Source organism: Urocampus carinirostris, chromosome 16 (assembly GCF_059441175.1).
Source record: "Urocampus carinirostris isolate Australia breed hairy pipefish chromosome 16, RoL_Ucar_1.0, whole genome shotgun sequence".
In the NCBI taxonomy this organism is placed as follows: domain Eukaryota; kingdom Metazoa; phylum Chordata; class Actinopteri; order Syngnathiformes; family Syngnathidae; genus Urocampus; species Urocampus carinirostris.
In genome coordinates, this window is record NC_142364.1 from 26,537,955 (window position 1) to 26,553,652 (window position 15,698).

At 40.8% G+C, this 15,698-nt stretch overlaps 1 protein-coding gene across 5 annotated transcripts in view; it reads left to right on the forward strand.

Moving 5' to 3' along the window:
* Positions 1–15,698, forward strand: part of LOC148350873 (hyaluronan and proteoglycan link protein 1-like) — a 38,709-nt gene that overhangs the window by 5,409 nt on the left and 17,602 nt on the right. For 2 of the 5 annotated variants that reach the window (XM_088355551.1, XM_088355550.1), the window contains exon 2: positions 7,779–7,949. The exons of 1 other annotated variant lie outside the window; for it this stretch is intronic. The gene's annotated coding sequence lies outside the window, so the exon portion shown is untranslated. The remainder of the gene's footprint in view (positions 1–7,778; positions 7,950–15,698) is intronic. 2 more of the 5 variants (XM_088355552.1, XM_088355554.1) reach the window with 1 other exon arrangement.

Below are 15,698 nucleotides of genomic sequence, written 5' to 3' on the forward strand. Positions count from 1 at the left end.
GCAAATCCACCATTGACCATTTCTCATTTGGTTTTTGTATTTGCTTATTTACTAATGCATTTATTTGGGGAGTTTTGCAAAGCATCACCCGTCTTTGCTCAGTTTAGTTGTTTAGAATAAAGAAATACATTTAAGTTTAAAGGCTTCCTTAAAGGCTAATTGTCATGATTACCCATTGCCCTCACCGTGCCCGCTCGCTTGGCGCCAGCTGCTGCTTGTTGCCTGAATGCCTCCCCTGCTTTTTAAACTCAGTGCTCTCACTCCTTGTCAGTCCGTCAACGAACCTCTTCACTTGCAAGGCAAGCATTTTGAGTCTGTCCCATCCTCACCTGTATCCTGTATCCGGTATCGACCCCGTCTGTCCTGTCTTGTTCGGTATCCTGCTTGTGTATCCTGTATCTGGTATTGATCCTGTCTGTCCCGTCCTGTCCGGTATCCTGCTCGTCTGCCCCTGGCTTCCTGTTTTCTCGTGCCGGACTTCTCTGCCCCACTTCTGCCCAGCAATCCCCAAATCGCTGGCATTTGTGTTCCCTTGTATGACTGCCCCGCTTCTTTAAATAAAGCTTGGTGTGAAAACGTTACGCGTTTGGGTCTACCGTCTGTTTTGGTTCTGACACTATTGCCAAAGCTAACAGTTGAAGTATAGTTTTATATTTAACATTGGTCTTTTTCTTCTTTACCATTGAAGAAAAAATGGAGAAACTATACCAGAGAGATACATTTTAATAAGAACATAAAACAGACTTTGCTGCACATTTCTTAATTTGGGCCAACAAGTGAGAGCTTTGACGCTGGAGGTATCTGGCTCAAGCTCCCGTACCTTGTCTTTTTATTGCAAAGATCATGACACTCAAGAAAGGTGGTCTTGCTTCCCCCTAAGGTAGCAGGTTCAAAGATACTCATATGGCAGAAAACACGCACCACATAGCAGTCAGTTGTGACCATGAGTACCAGTGAGAATTATTGTTATTTTGATAGATACTCTCATACTCGGTGAGAATAGATGGAGACAGCAATGATAATAATAATGACGGTGAAATTGGTGGTGGTGATGATGATGATGACGGAGTGACTGTGCATCCACAAAACTTATGTAGGTATGTATATTCTTGAGCTATTTTTTAAATCTAAATACACAGGACGTTTAGCTATAAGATACAATTATTAAGGAAGTGGGGTAGGATCAAATAAGTGTATGTGTAAGGGTTGCCCATTGCCCTCACTTGGGCCTGCCCGATTGGCGCCAGCTGCTGCTCCTTGCCTGATTGGCCTCCCTCTTATTTAAACTCAGTGCTCTCATTCACTCCTTGTCAGTCCGTTAACGAACCTCTGCACTTGCAAGACTTGTATTTTGAGTCTGTCCGGTATCCTGCTTGTGTATCCAATATCCGCTATCGATCCCGTCTGTCTCATCCAGTCCGGTATTTTGCTCCAGTATCCGGTGTCGATCCCTCCTGTCTCGTCCTGTCCGGCATCTTACTCAAGTATCCGGTATCAATCTCGTCTGTCTCGTCCTGTCCCGTATCTTGCTCCAGTATCCGATATCGATCCTGCCTGTCCTGTCCGGTATCTTGCTCCAGATTCCGATATCGATTTTGCATGTCCTGTCCCGTATCTCGCTCCAGTATCCGATATCGATCCTGCCTGTCCTGTCCGGTATCTTGCTCCAGATTCCGATATCGATTTTGCATGTCCTGTCTGGTATCTTGCTCCAGTATCAATCCTGTCTGTCTCGTCCTGTCTGGTATCTTTCTCCAGTCTCCGGTATTGATCCCGTCGGTCCCGTCCAGTCCGATATCTTGCTCCAGTATCCAGTATCCGTATCGATTCTGTCTGTCAATCCACACCCCTTTCCTATGTAAATGGTGGACAGACATTTATTTAAGGCTTGTTTGAGGGAGGACTTTACAAGTCCAGAATATTCTGTTTATTTTGTTTATTTATAATAAAACTCATCAAAAGAATTTCTCTTCAGCTCTTGTTTCTTTGTCCAAATACTCAGTCAGAATCCCGTAAATAGAATTGAACACGCAGCGGACCGAAATGTCTACTCTTACAACACTAATGCTAAGCGAACATTACGGATTCAACCTTTCACGTAACAGCGTGTAGCACAGAGTTCTGTTATCGACAGAGTTGGCATTGCAACTTCAGCAAAACATTAAAATGAACAGTGCCTTAGCAACTCTCTTTTCCCCCCTCTTAGAACAAAAGTAGCACTAAATGTGCCCAGTGCGAGTAGCAATTAAATGATCATCTGGTCCAGATTTTAGCTACCACGCAAATGTGACGCTCGCGGACATCACTTATTGACTCAGCTCCTAGTAAAGTGTGGTATTCATCAACATTTTGAAATATGTTAAAGTGATTGAAAATATTCACAAATGGAATCTATATTTCTCTTATTGGCTGAATGTCATTACTTTTTGAACTCCACCCTGAGTGTGCACAAAGACCCCCTGTCTGCCCTCACACACACAAGCGTATTCACGTATGCCACAAAAACAAATCAAGTGTGTTGAAAGGTGACAACGTGGTCTTTGTGCTTCAACAAACTTCTGCTGTGCTTCATCAGTGGCCATTTTGGCTATGCTGGAAGCTATGACTGCTTCTATTCTGTTTTACGTAAGGGTAGTATTTGTGTTCTTTACCTTCGCTTCAGTTTGATTTTAATTTGAGCTGTTTTACTACATTCTGCTTCACACTACCATACTCTGCTCCTTTCCTCGTTATTCTGTTCTGTTCCCTTTGAAGATATGGTTGCTGCTTTTCCCTACAAAACATTTTATTCTATATTCTAGAACAATGCAGCCTTACCATAACCTGTCCCGTTCAATTTTAGTTGCTATTGTCCTCTTTTCCCTTTGGGACGTTTTCTTTACTCATAATTACAAAACCACACCATATTTCTTCAAATTTTTAACCTAGCTTTTTCTTTTTTGTTTGTTTTACCGGTACCCATAGCAGCAACATGGCGGACAATCATGCCAGCTCCCTCTAAGTGAGCTTCATGTTATGTAAAATAAATACACATTTCTCAACTATGGAAATGGGATCTATGTGTCATGACCAGAACGGAATCAGGACCCAATTGCGTAACGTTTACCACAAGTTTTATTGAAAGAAAGAGGAAGGGCTGCGCCACGATCTAGTGTTAGCTGGACGTGGGAAGCAAGTCACGCTCGCACTCGGATTGTGATCCGAATACGGAAGTGGATCTTCCGTAGCGAGCGATGGCGGTGTCAGGGAGGGGAAAACAGGTCGGTAGCCTGGACGGGGAGAGCAAAAACGTGGTCAGAAACGAGTCGTAAGCCAGGACGGAAGAGTACACCTAGTCGGGATCAAAAATGGCTTGTAAGCCGGGACGGGGGAGCAGACGTGGTCGGGATCAAAACAGGTCGTAGCTGGAGACAAACGGGAGCAAAAACGGGACAGGTGGGAGTCAGGGTCAAAAAAGGCTTGTCTTGTATCAACAGAGGTACGCAGACGGACTGACAACAGGGGAGTTACAGGACTGGGTTTAAATAGGGGCAGGGAGCCAATCAGAGCCCGCAGCGGTTGGCGCCAAATGAGCGGTAAGTGATTCACATCGGTAATTATGACAGTATGTTAATTCATATACTGTTGTCTATTATTTAAATCACTGATATACATTTTTTGATTTTTTTTTTTTAACCACAAAGTGGGGCTAAATAAAACACAAATATCTCTTTGTTTTTTCTTCTATTTGTACAATTTTGACAATACTGGAAAAAGTGCCCGTATAAAAAAAGAAATAAGTTATTTAAATATGTTTTTTTTTGACACGTCAATCATAGCATGAATACGGTAATATACTAATGCTATAATAATGTATTTATTTGTGTATAAAACCCTTTTTTTCTACCTGAAAGAACGCAAAGTTTGGTTGCGCCACACGAGGTTTTAACCACGATCACAAAAAATACAAATTAATGGGAATCGAGCCCGGGTTGCGGTGGTGAGATTGCCAAATCTTTACCACCAGATCATCAATGATGTAGATAACATACCAAAATGTGTTTTATTTTATCTCATCATCAAACTATTCTTAACCAGTGTACCAGAGAGGAAGATTACAGAATCGAGTAAACTGAAAGTTGTCACGAAAGATACAGAGAAAACCCAAAAAGAACGATGAAGGAAAGAACTCTTATATGTATCTGATGATGAATCGGACATTGAAGGTCATTAAATAAATACATTGTAATTATTACATTAGCGTTGTGTTCATAGTTTACGTAACTAATCATGGATTTTAATCATGGCCGCATGTACAATATTTAACTACGTTTGTCACTTACAATGCTTAATTTGAGCTTAAAAAATACAGTTTAATATGAAGTTATAGTTACTAAACCCTACCAATAGTGCGAAAAATTAACCGTCAATAGAACAACAACTTTAATTTGCCAGCGATTATTTTTTTCTTATCTCTTTGTTTTCATTTAGCCTTGTCCTATTCTATTTGAACCTATTCCCTTCTTCACCCTGTTTGAGTTGGTTGCTTGGCAACACACAGCCCATCTGTGTTTACCGGTCATAGGACGTTATCAGCATTAAATCCAAGATGGCCTCCCAATGGCCGACCTTTTTGAAAATGACTGCCTTGACCTTCTGCTGTAAAGGTCACTGATTGAGTGACACCTCGCTTGTTTTTAGCTTCTTGACACATAACAGCTTGTTAATTTGATACTCTTTTCTTTTATATTGCAGCTCTTGTGTTTTGAGTCTTACGCAAACTGTTTTCGTCTATTTTTTTTTAAATAACTAGACGACATAAATATCACCATATTTAGAATAGATTGCAGCTATAGCCATTACTTTGTGTCAGTGTAAAGGAAATTAATATCGCGTGTTTTTAATTGTAAATATATCTAAGATGTGTGGCCAGACCTAAAGTCTCATTAATGTGGCTAAAGCATGTCAGCATAGACCAGGGTTGTCCAAACATCTCAGGACGTGGGCCAGATCTGGTAAGCTGAACATGTGTGAGGGCTTACTATTCATCCTACCATTCTTTGAACAGTCTTTAATAAATTCACCCTCTGTGGAAAGTCTTTAACATTTTCATTTGACGCTCAGGGTCTTATGAAAAAGCACTACTGTGTCGCTTCTGGTTGCTTCACCTTTTTCACAGCGTTTGTTTCCACTTTCGTCAGCCGCAGTCTCTTGGCAAATTTGCCAGACACAGTTCTTTCAGATTTCAGTGAAGAAACACGTGTCCTGGAAATAGCGGCCCTCACAGTCAACTTTCCTTTTTTATTTATATCCTCCATGTCATGCTGTGGGCTCAATGTTTGGTTTCAGGTAGGGAAGAACAAAGTGAAACAAATGTTTGGTGAATGCGAGTGTGTTCTTGACTCCAGCCATCCCCCAATAGGAGGATATGGCTTCGGTATATAGCTAGGTAGGTACGTGTCGGAAATAGGTTAGGCTAAAATTCTCACATTACTGGCGGGCCACATATTTTTCATTTGATGACAGAGGCCACAGGCCAATAACAATTTGATCCTGCAAATGGCCCCTGATCTGGACTTTGGAGATACCTGGCATAGTGTCATGGCCAGGACATTGCAGGGAACCCAAATGCGTAACGTTTCACACAATGCTTTATTAGGGGATCGGGGAAGTCAGAGCGAGAAGAAAAAGACAGCGATCTGGTGCTCGCTGGCCAGTAGGAGCGGGAAGCCATCGTGAACGAATCGTGATCGGAGATCGGAACAAGTCGGGCAGCCGGTATAGGAGAACGGAGCGTAGTCGGAGATTGGAACAAGTCGGGAAGCCAGGACGAGCGGGAAGTCATGGATAAATACAGGAAACAGAATCGGGCAGCCGGGACAGGAGAACAGAGCTTGGATCGGGAATCGATATAGGAAACAGAAACAGGATACGGGTGGCCGGGACAGGAGAACGGAGCTTGGATCGGGGATCGATACAGGAAACAGAATCAGGACACAAGTACCCTGGACTGGAGAACGGAGCTTAGATCGGGATTGAGACAGGAAACAGAATCAGGATACTAGTAGCCGGGACAGGGGAATGGAGCTTGGATCGGGGGTCGATACAGGAAACAGAATCAAGATACGAGTATAGCCGGGACAGGAGAACGGAGCTTGGATCGGGGATTGATACAGGAAACAGAATCAAGATACGGGTGACCGGGACAGGAGAACAGAGCTTGAATCGGGGATTGATACAGGAAACAGGTCGGGATCAAAACGGGATGGAGTCAAAAGTGCTTGCCTTGCATGCGCTAAGGTTTGCAGACGGACTGACCAGGCGTGAATGAGAAATCATGACACATAGACAATTGCCATACAGTTGCACCATCTAAAATTAAGTGATTTTAATAAAGTGATCCATTCAACATTTTTTGATTAACCAAGAACAAGAAATTATCAGGCATGGTAATAGAAAAGTTGAACAAAAAATGGTCAAGAAGAGATACACAAAATCTGCCAAGAATTCTTTAGTAATGAATAAGTCCGGCAGTTTGCCTATAAATCCAGCTCTCTAGCCTGTGTGACTGACTGTATTCTGTTTTTAATATTGGACAACTGTGAGGGAGATTGTAAAGGATGCCTGTTGGTGATTTTGACTACTGTTTATTGTTGTTTTGACTGTTATGAACTGTTAACATCATTGTCATTATCGGCTAATAATGTTACTGTTCTTTGACACCCACACTCTTTAGGGCGGATTTGTTTTTATTTGTTGAAAAGAAAGGGCTCAGGAGAGGTTTAGAAAAAGTCTCATGAAGCCATGCACCAAAACAGTGACATGCTGTGTGGGGAGGCAGGGAGACTGTACCTCACCTGTCATTATGGAAATATAACAATAAAAATATATTAAATTGTGATATTTATTAAAGTTAAAGGTTTTTCTCATTTAACTTCATAATTTGGGGATTTTCTTATTTCTTACTGAATATATTTTATACAAATAGTCTGTAAAATATTAATGGACTGTGTCACAGACCAGAAACGGAGACAGGACCCAGCAGCGTTCGTTTACTCAGTTTTATTGATAAAGAGGGAGAGCAGGGCTTGCTTCCACGATCCAAGAATCGACGGACACGGGTAGCAGGTGTCTGGAAATGCGGAAGTGGCACTTCCGTGTCGAGCGAAGATGATCGTAGATTTGCAGGAATACTAGTCGTTAGCCGGGACGGGAGAGCAAGGGCGGTATCGAGTTCGGAAACGGGGTCGGCAACAGGTGTCAGGCAGGTAGCGGGGCAAAGAAAAAGGAAAAATGTCGGACGGAATGAGCTTGCCTAGCTGGGAGCATAGGGTCGCAACAATCTGATGGCGTTCTCTTGAAAGCCGGGGGTTTGAAAAGAGTTTCTTAGCCAATCAGCTCTCAGGGCTGTTGGCGCCAATTGGCAGTCACAGGTGCCTTCAATCGGCAATCATGACAGGCCATCATGTCAAACCATCCAGTATTTTCTTCGCATGGAAATGTTTTCATAAAGGAAGATCGCCCATCTATTGATGCTTTCCATAAGGAGAAGCACATTTTTCTAGGTCACAGTTTACATAATGCATTCTTGCTCTGCCAATCAAATGATGAATAAAATTTAGGTTAATTTATTTGTAAATCTGACTTAGCCTCACCAGACACCAACTTCACTGCACATCCATGGTACAAAAATACAGTAAAAGAGGCTAATTATCAAACCTCAAAAGTTAAATTTTTAGGCACATTGTGACCAAATGTGTGTACTATGTAACATACTAAAACTTTGTCATCATGTGAAGGTGTCATTCAGACACCTTCACAGTGTGCAGCTTTACCCCATCCCCCTTCTTTCCTTCTGCTTCTTCCTCCCCCTCCCATTTGCCCCTCAGTGGCTTGCTACCTTGGCGTTTGTCTTCAGTCTCGTCTTGGCTGCAAGAGAAGAAGCTGTGGGTTCTACAGGCACACGCAAGGTAAAACGCTGATTTTAAGGTCACTTGGGGTGGAGGCTTCATTTTACATTGACCGTCACTAATATTTGACTGTGCATGAGTGCTGAGTGAGCATACAGCTGGGATGTATAAATCAGAATTACTGCATGAAGATATTGCTTTTCAAGTGAACTGATACGATAATAAAGATTCAAATAAGTTATTTTAATAGACGCACAAAAGTTTTGTTTCAGTGCTGTCAGTCCCGTTTTATAAAAGGTAGAATTATTCACCTGAATTGCCTGCACGGGGCCGTATTATAAAGATGGTCTTCTAGCTATTAGAATGTTTTAGGTCAAATAACTCAAAGAGAATTCTCAGTCAGAATCATTTTACAAAATAACCATTTAACATCAGAATTCAATCGATGAACTCCCACACATTAGTAAAGTTTCATCACTTGGCAGGCTACATATGTAAGGGGAGCTCAGTCGAAATTGCGGGCAATAAAAGTCAGTGTCAGAATTAAGAGACAGCGTCAACATTTTCACATGGCTGAGTTTGAAGCAGTGTTTTTTAACCAGCATGCCGTGAGACTTAGTCTAGTATGCCGAAAGAAATTTCCTAAATGTATCTTTGCAGAAAAACATGCCATTTAGCAGTATCATTGCTGTCTTCCATAGATCAACTTCAACATTCATCCATATTAGAAGGTGGCAATAGACTATTTTTCTTTTGTTTTATATACTTATTATCTGTTTACATGGTAATGCGGGAAAATATATTAAATCAATTAATTTTGTTTGATAATGCTGTTCAAGATTGCGCTATATGAAATAATTTAAAAAATGAAATAAAGTTCAAATTTTGCAAGTAATTTTGCAAATTTTCCTCATCTTCCTAATTTACTCAAAAAAGTTAAAACACAGTAAAACATTTTTGTTTCATTTTTTGTACTCATTTAAAGAATTATTTTTGGTTATTTTACCAGAAAAAAAACGAGATGAAAATAGAGGCAAACTTGTAAGTTACTAGTGATCCCAAGAGCCAAGAAGAGATCCGCAGGTTCGAGAGCCCCGGTGCTGTGGAATGCTCTTCCCCCTGAGATTTGATCTGCAACCTCAGTGGGAATGTTTAAATCTAAGCTTAAAACACACTTCTATTCTACAGCATATGAATAACCTATATTTTATGTTGATAATATTTGCCCTCATGTAGGTTTTAGATCAGGGGATGGTGTCATAATATTCTGTAGTTTGCAATAATCTGTGGTCTATGCAACCCTTTGAGACGCTTTGTGATTGAGGGCTATACAGTGGGACCACGCTACTTCGCTAAAAAATTATAATAATGAAATAAAATAATAATAAAATTTTTTTTTAACATTTTTGAAGGGGCGTCACTACATCGCGGATTTTCACTTTTCGCGGGTGGTTTTGGTCCCCATTAACCGCGATAACCGAGGGATTACTGTACAAATAACTTGACTTGGCGAACATGACTTGTTTTTATGCAACTCGTCTCCCCAAAGTGTCCCCCGTCCAGAAAAATATAAATTTTCACAAAGCATGAATGTGTACTGCACCAAGAGTCAAATATTGCATTTTTTCTGCATTTGCATGGTTTTCTTGTATATTAAATGTATTAATCAAAATATTATCAAATGTCATGCAAAAAATATTGCATTTTGAGTCTTAAATAGATTTTGTCTAATTTTGTGCTTATGTGTAATATTTCACTGCAAGGTATAGTGTGTGCAGCCCTTTGAGATTCTTTGTGATTAAGGGCTATACAAATAAACATGTATCTTAATTTATTTTTCATATGCTAGCTTTCATGAACACATTTTCAAGTTTCGGAAAAACAATAGCTGGCTTTAAACAAGCTTAAAGGCTCAAAAGGTGTTCGTTTTGTACAAAATGACTAAGCAAAAACTGAGATTGGGTGAAATATATCCCCCTGAATTGTCATGTTTGACTCAGCTGTGCCCGCTCATCTAGCGCTGACTGCCGCGGGCTCTGATTGGCTCCCTGTCAGTATTTGAACCCAGTCCTGTCTGTCCCCCTTTGTCAGACCGTCTGCAAACCTCAGTGAACACTAGGCATGCCTTTTTTGACCCTGACTCCCACCTGTCCCGTTTTTTTGCTCCCGTTTGTCCCCGGCTTCAACCCGTTTTTGATCCTGACCATGTCTGCTCTCCCGTCCCGGCTTTCGACCTCTTTTGTCCCCGATTATGTCTTCTCTCATATTCTGGCTTACGACTCGCTTACGTCCCCGACCACACCTTGCTCTCCCAGTCCCGGCTACCGACCCATTTTTTTCGTCCCTGACACCGCCATCGCTCGCCACGGAACATCCACTTCCTCGTTCGGAGCACAATCCGAGTACCAGAGCAACTTGCCTCCCGCGTCCAGCGAACACCGGATCGTGGGCGCAGCCCTTTCTCTTTCCTACAATAAAAATTGTGAGAAACGCAACGCAAGTGGGTCCTGTTTACGTTCTGGTCCTGACACGGATAAGTATTAGTAAGTCTTTTTTGAGTAAAATGTGAAAATTCGGAGAGATTACAATTCAGAATTGCTGTGAGTCAGAAGCAACAACACAGTGAAGGGCACATACATTTCAAATTGAAGAATTAGAAATGACATCAAAGTAAAAACAATAAACAATATGCAATTTATATCCCACGATGACAGGTTTTCATGGAGGTCAACCTCAGCCAATCGCTCCCCTTATTTATTGATTGCAATTCCTCCTTTAAGCGATTTCAAACTTTACAAACACAAAACTATTTACTCACAGAACGACGGACTATAGAATGAAAACAAAGATAATTTGTGTCAACAAGTTCATTTTCTTTACCAGATAAACCACACAAATAATTATCTCTGTGCCTTTTTTGTCAAGAACCAGAACCGGATCAGGACCCAAACGCGTGACCTTTCTCACACAAGCCTTTTATTTTACGGGAAATGGGGAGTCATGCACGTTGGACAGCAGTCTGGCGTTAAATGATAGGAAGCCGGAGACCGACGAGATCGATACCAATTGTCCGAGTAGACATCGGACAGATGGGGTTGTTACCGGACAGGACGGGACAGACAGGATTGATAATGAAACAGGATATTGAAAATAAACAGGACCTACTAGACGGGAAGAAAAGATGGAAATAATAATAAACAAGACAAAAATAGATGGGAATGAAACTGGAAACCGATATTAAACAGGAACAATACCGGACAGGAAATACCAACAGGAAACAGAACCGAGTCAAAACCCACGTCTTGCGGGGCAGAGGTTCGTTGACGGACTGACAGAGGAAGAATTAGAGCACTGAGCTTAAATGGACGGAAAGCCAATCTATCAATGAGCCGCACCTGGCGCCACACAGGCGGGGCCAATTTGGCGCCATGGCAACCGTGACATTTTTAAGTTGTTTTCCATTTGGAGTATATTTAGCGTTGCTCATTTTACTTAGCAGAAATCGGCAGAAATGGGAAAAACGACGTACAAAATGTTGTATACAAGTTACACAATTTAAAATGCTCCAAAATCAGGTAAAATGTATAAGTTGACTGATATGGAATTTGAAATTTCTGACAAAACCAAAGTTCTCAATGTTAACAGGCAACAAAAAGGTTCTGTATGCTACCATAGACTTAATAGCCCCACCCTAACCTCCACCCATTTCCCCTCCAAACACTCACACATATCCAATTGATATTCTCGAATGGCAGCTCGCAGAAAACAACATGTGAAAGGTGCTTTCTTTGTCTTATGCGTAACCTTTCTAAGATTTTATATATATCACAAACGATTGTTTAAATAGTGTGTCTGTGTCTGTAGTGGACCCACTTCCAGTTTGATCTATAATAATTTGTATGCAGCATCCCCTGATCTGAAACCCCCATGCGGGAAAGGAAAAACCCAATAACCTTTGGCATAAGGAAAATAAGAAACCCTGAGAAAGGGCCTCAAAAGTGGTAACCCCCCTTTCAGGATGACCAGGCTACAATAGACGTTGCTTGGGGAACAACACACGTAGTCAACATCAACAATAAACATAGGTAATAACAAAAATGGTTCAAGATGTCTAAGATAACGACGGTGCAGCTTCCCATCTCAACTAGCTGGTCAATTCAGATGATGACATATCTCAGGTCCAGGTTCTGGTCCGCTAACTCTTCCCGGTTCATCCTTGTCCCTCACTCCGCCACCAGCCAGCGAAGACAGGACAAGAAAAGAATGAGTTCAGCATCAAACATGAGCTATAGAATAAAAGTGTTTCTTAAGTCTAGATTTAAACACTTCCACTGAGATTGCAGATTTTATGTCAGGGGGCAGAGCATTCCACAGCACTGGGGCCTGAATGAACAACACTTTCGAGCCTGAAAATTTCTTCTTGGCTCTTGGGGTCATAAGTAGACCAGCATTTTTCGAGCTGAGGCTGCGAGCAGGAACACAGGGCACAATATTATCAAAAAGACAAAAGGGGGAACGTCCTTGCAAAATTTTGTATGCTAGTAACAGAACCTTTAATGTCAGATTTTAAACGAACATGTAGCAGCTAAATTCAGGGTGATATCATTAAACTTTCTTGCCTGGACTGTATTCTGTTCATTATAGAACAGTGTTTCCAAACCAAAGTGACTCATTTCATGAAAAAAAATCAAGGCACACTGTCCATCAAAAATGTGTAAAACTTAACTCCCAGCAGCAGTTTCATATTTTAGTCTAAAAAGCTTAAATTATCTTGTTTCCTTAATTGACAGTTTTTGTGATCACCATATATTTCTATAGTTTCCGGTATCCGGTATCGATTCCGCCTGTCTCATGCTGTCCGATATCCTGCGCCAGTCTCCAGTATCCGGTATCGATCCTGTCTGTCCCGTCCTGTCTGATATCTGACTCCAGTCTCCAGTATCTGGTATCGATCCTGTCTGTCCCATCCTGTCCAGTATCGATCCCGTCTGTCTGGTATCTGCACGTGTATCTGCTATCGATCCTGGCTGTCCCTCCTGTACGGTGTCGACTCCGTCTGCTGGTATCTGCTTGTGTATCTGGTATCGATCTCATCGGCCTACAGCTTCCTGTTTTTCCACGCCGGACTTCTGTCTTACTTTTTCCGCCTAGCGATCGCCGAATCACTGGCGTTTGTGTTCACGCTCATGGCTGCCCCATTCCTGTAAGTAAAATAAAGCTTGTGTAAAAACTTTACGCATCTGGGTCCTCCTGTTCTGGTTCTGACAACTTCTAAAATGTGCAAAAAATATCTGCCAGTGGAACACAAACTTATTTTATCAGGTTCTAACTTTTTCAGTTTTACTTTATTAGTTAAATAAATAAATAAATAAAATTAGCTAAATTAATTACAATGTGTTTTTATTTGATTTGATTTATTTTTTTGTTATTTCTACAGTGCAATCTTAAACGGTTTCATCAAAGAAAATAAGTTATTTAACATATTTCATTGTACTACCTCTTGAGCAGATAATGAGTATATGACAGAAAAAAATATTTTCGTATTATGGTCAATAATTATGTTGTAATTTTTAGTTTTACAATACTTTATTTTAAACCTGTTTTTCAAGTTTGACAGAACTTTTTTTACTACATTGCAAATATTAATGTCTAAAAATACTTTTACAAAATATATTTTTAAAATAATTTTGGGGATTTTTTTTGGGTGCAATAAAACTTAAAACTAGCAAAAACAATCACCCAGTGGAATTTTTTTTTACTAGGTTTTAACTTTTTTCTCCTTTTTGGAAAAACTCTCATGTTTCCCGATGTGATTCACCTGTGCCCGCTCCTTTGGCGCGAACTGCCTCGGACTTAGATTGGGTCCCTGTCCCTATTTAAACCCATTCCTTTCTGTCCCCTTTTGTCAGTCTGTCTGAGAACTTTAGTTAACACTAGGAAAGCCTTTTTCAACCCTGATTCCCAACCTGTTTTTTGCTCCTTTCTGTACCCTGTCTTTGACCCGTTTTTTATACTAACCCCGTCTACTCTCCTGTCCCGGCTTTCAACCTTTTTTTTCCCTGACCACGTCTACTCACCTTTCCTGGCTTACGACTCGCTTACGACCCGACCACGTTTTTGCTCTCCTGCCCCGGCTACTGACCCATTTTTCCGTTCCCGACACCGCCATCGCTCGACACGGAAGATCCACTTCCGCGTTTAGAGCGACCTGCTTCCCGCGTCCAGCAATCACTGGATCGTGGGTGCAACCCTTTCTCTTTCTTCCAATAAAACTTGTGAGAAACGCAAAGCAAGTGGGTCCTGTCTCCGTTCTGGTCCTGACGAAAATAAGAAAATAATAATAAAGTTAGGAGCAAGATTTTTACATTTTTAAACTAGTTTCATCATTTTTAGTATGGTCTTAAACGGCTTTATCATACAAAATACGTTTTTAAATATACTGTACTACCTCATGAAAATAAATTATGATATGAATGTTACAGTTACTGATACCTGGAAGGAATCAAACACACTAAATAATGGCGTGCTTTTTTGCAAAGATGAAACACGGACATTTCCTGCGGTACACGAGACAAGATCTCTCAGCACACTTATGTGCTTTGGCATACTGGTTGAAAAATACTCATTTAGAACACTTGATTTCACGCCCACCCAGTTCACTCCCATCAAGTTTAGTCGCACAGTACCTCACGCGTTTACATCTGCAACAAAGAATGTTAACTTAATAAAGAACGCTCATGTAAACCTGAGCAAGCAAAGAAGGAGAGGAACCAAATAAGGACAGAAGCATTAGATTTTTTTCATGTGTGGAGTGTTTTACTGGCATTGTGTTGTACTGGGAGCAAGGCTACAGACACTAAAACATGAGAAAGTCATCAACACAGCCCAGAAAATCATTGATTGCTCTCTGCCCAGTTTGGGAGACATGGCCTGCTGGTTACAAAGCAGCCGAGAAAATAACATTTAAAATGAATTGGCAACCCCCTCTTTGACCTGTTGCCCCCAGCAGACGCTTAAGACCCCTTAAAGCATATCAAAATCAAGGCTTGCGGCCCACACCTGACCCATGAGAACGATTTTTACAATTTTGAGATTATCCTAGGTCATTTTTCGAACCATCCCGCTAACTGCAGCAAGGCGGCAGCCTGCAGGTCTTTTACATGCACAAATACTATTTTTTAACCATAATGCAACTGTAATGCAGAGATAGACGGGTAGAAAGAACGTTCATCAATATGATTGGCCAGCTACTTCCTACAGTGCGTACATGAAATAGACTATAATTTTCAAAAACATTTTCTCAGATTTTGAGTTGCGTAGAAGTTTGTTGTCAAAGGAGGTTGCAAATTTATATCAAGTCAGTTTCTGTTATAAGAAACATTGCCGCATTTATGTGATCATATTGGAATATATTTGTTTAGTTTTCAGAAAGTTCAATTAGTTTTACTCGGCTGTGTGCGTCATTTTAGAAATTTTTAATGAATAATCGATCTGTTTGGCCCTTGTAGCAATTTTTTTTATTTGTCCCTCCACTCGTTTAAATTTGGCGCTCCTACATTAGAAGAATAGTGTGTACTATTTAGTGCCTCCTAGCGGTAAAAATGTCATTCTTTAAAGAAAAAAATTAAATGAAATGATAAGTCATTACATACGAACACACAGTATTAAAAATACTCATAGGTCTAGAAATTTGCAATTATTTTACATAATATGGCGTCACCTAGAGGCAGCTGACATAATTGCCCATCATCTTGCTAATATGGGTACCCAAAAAAAACAGAAAAAGGCTGGGCAAAAAAATAAGAAATT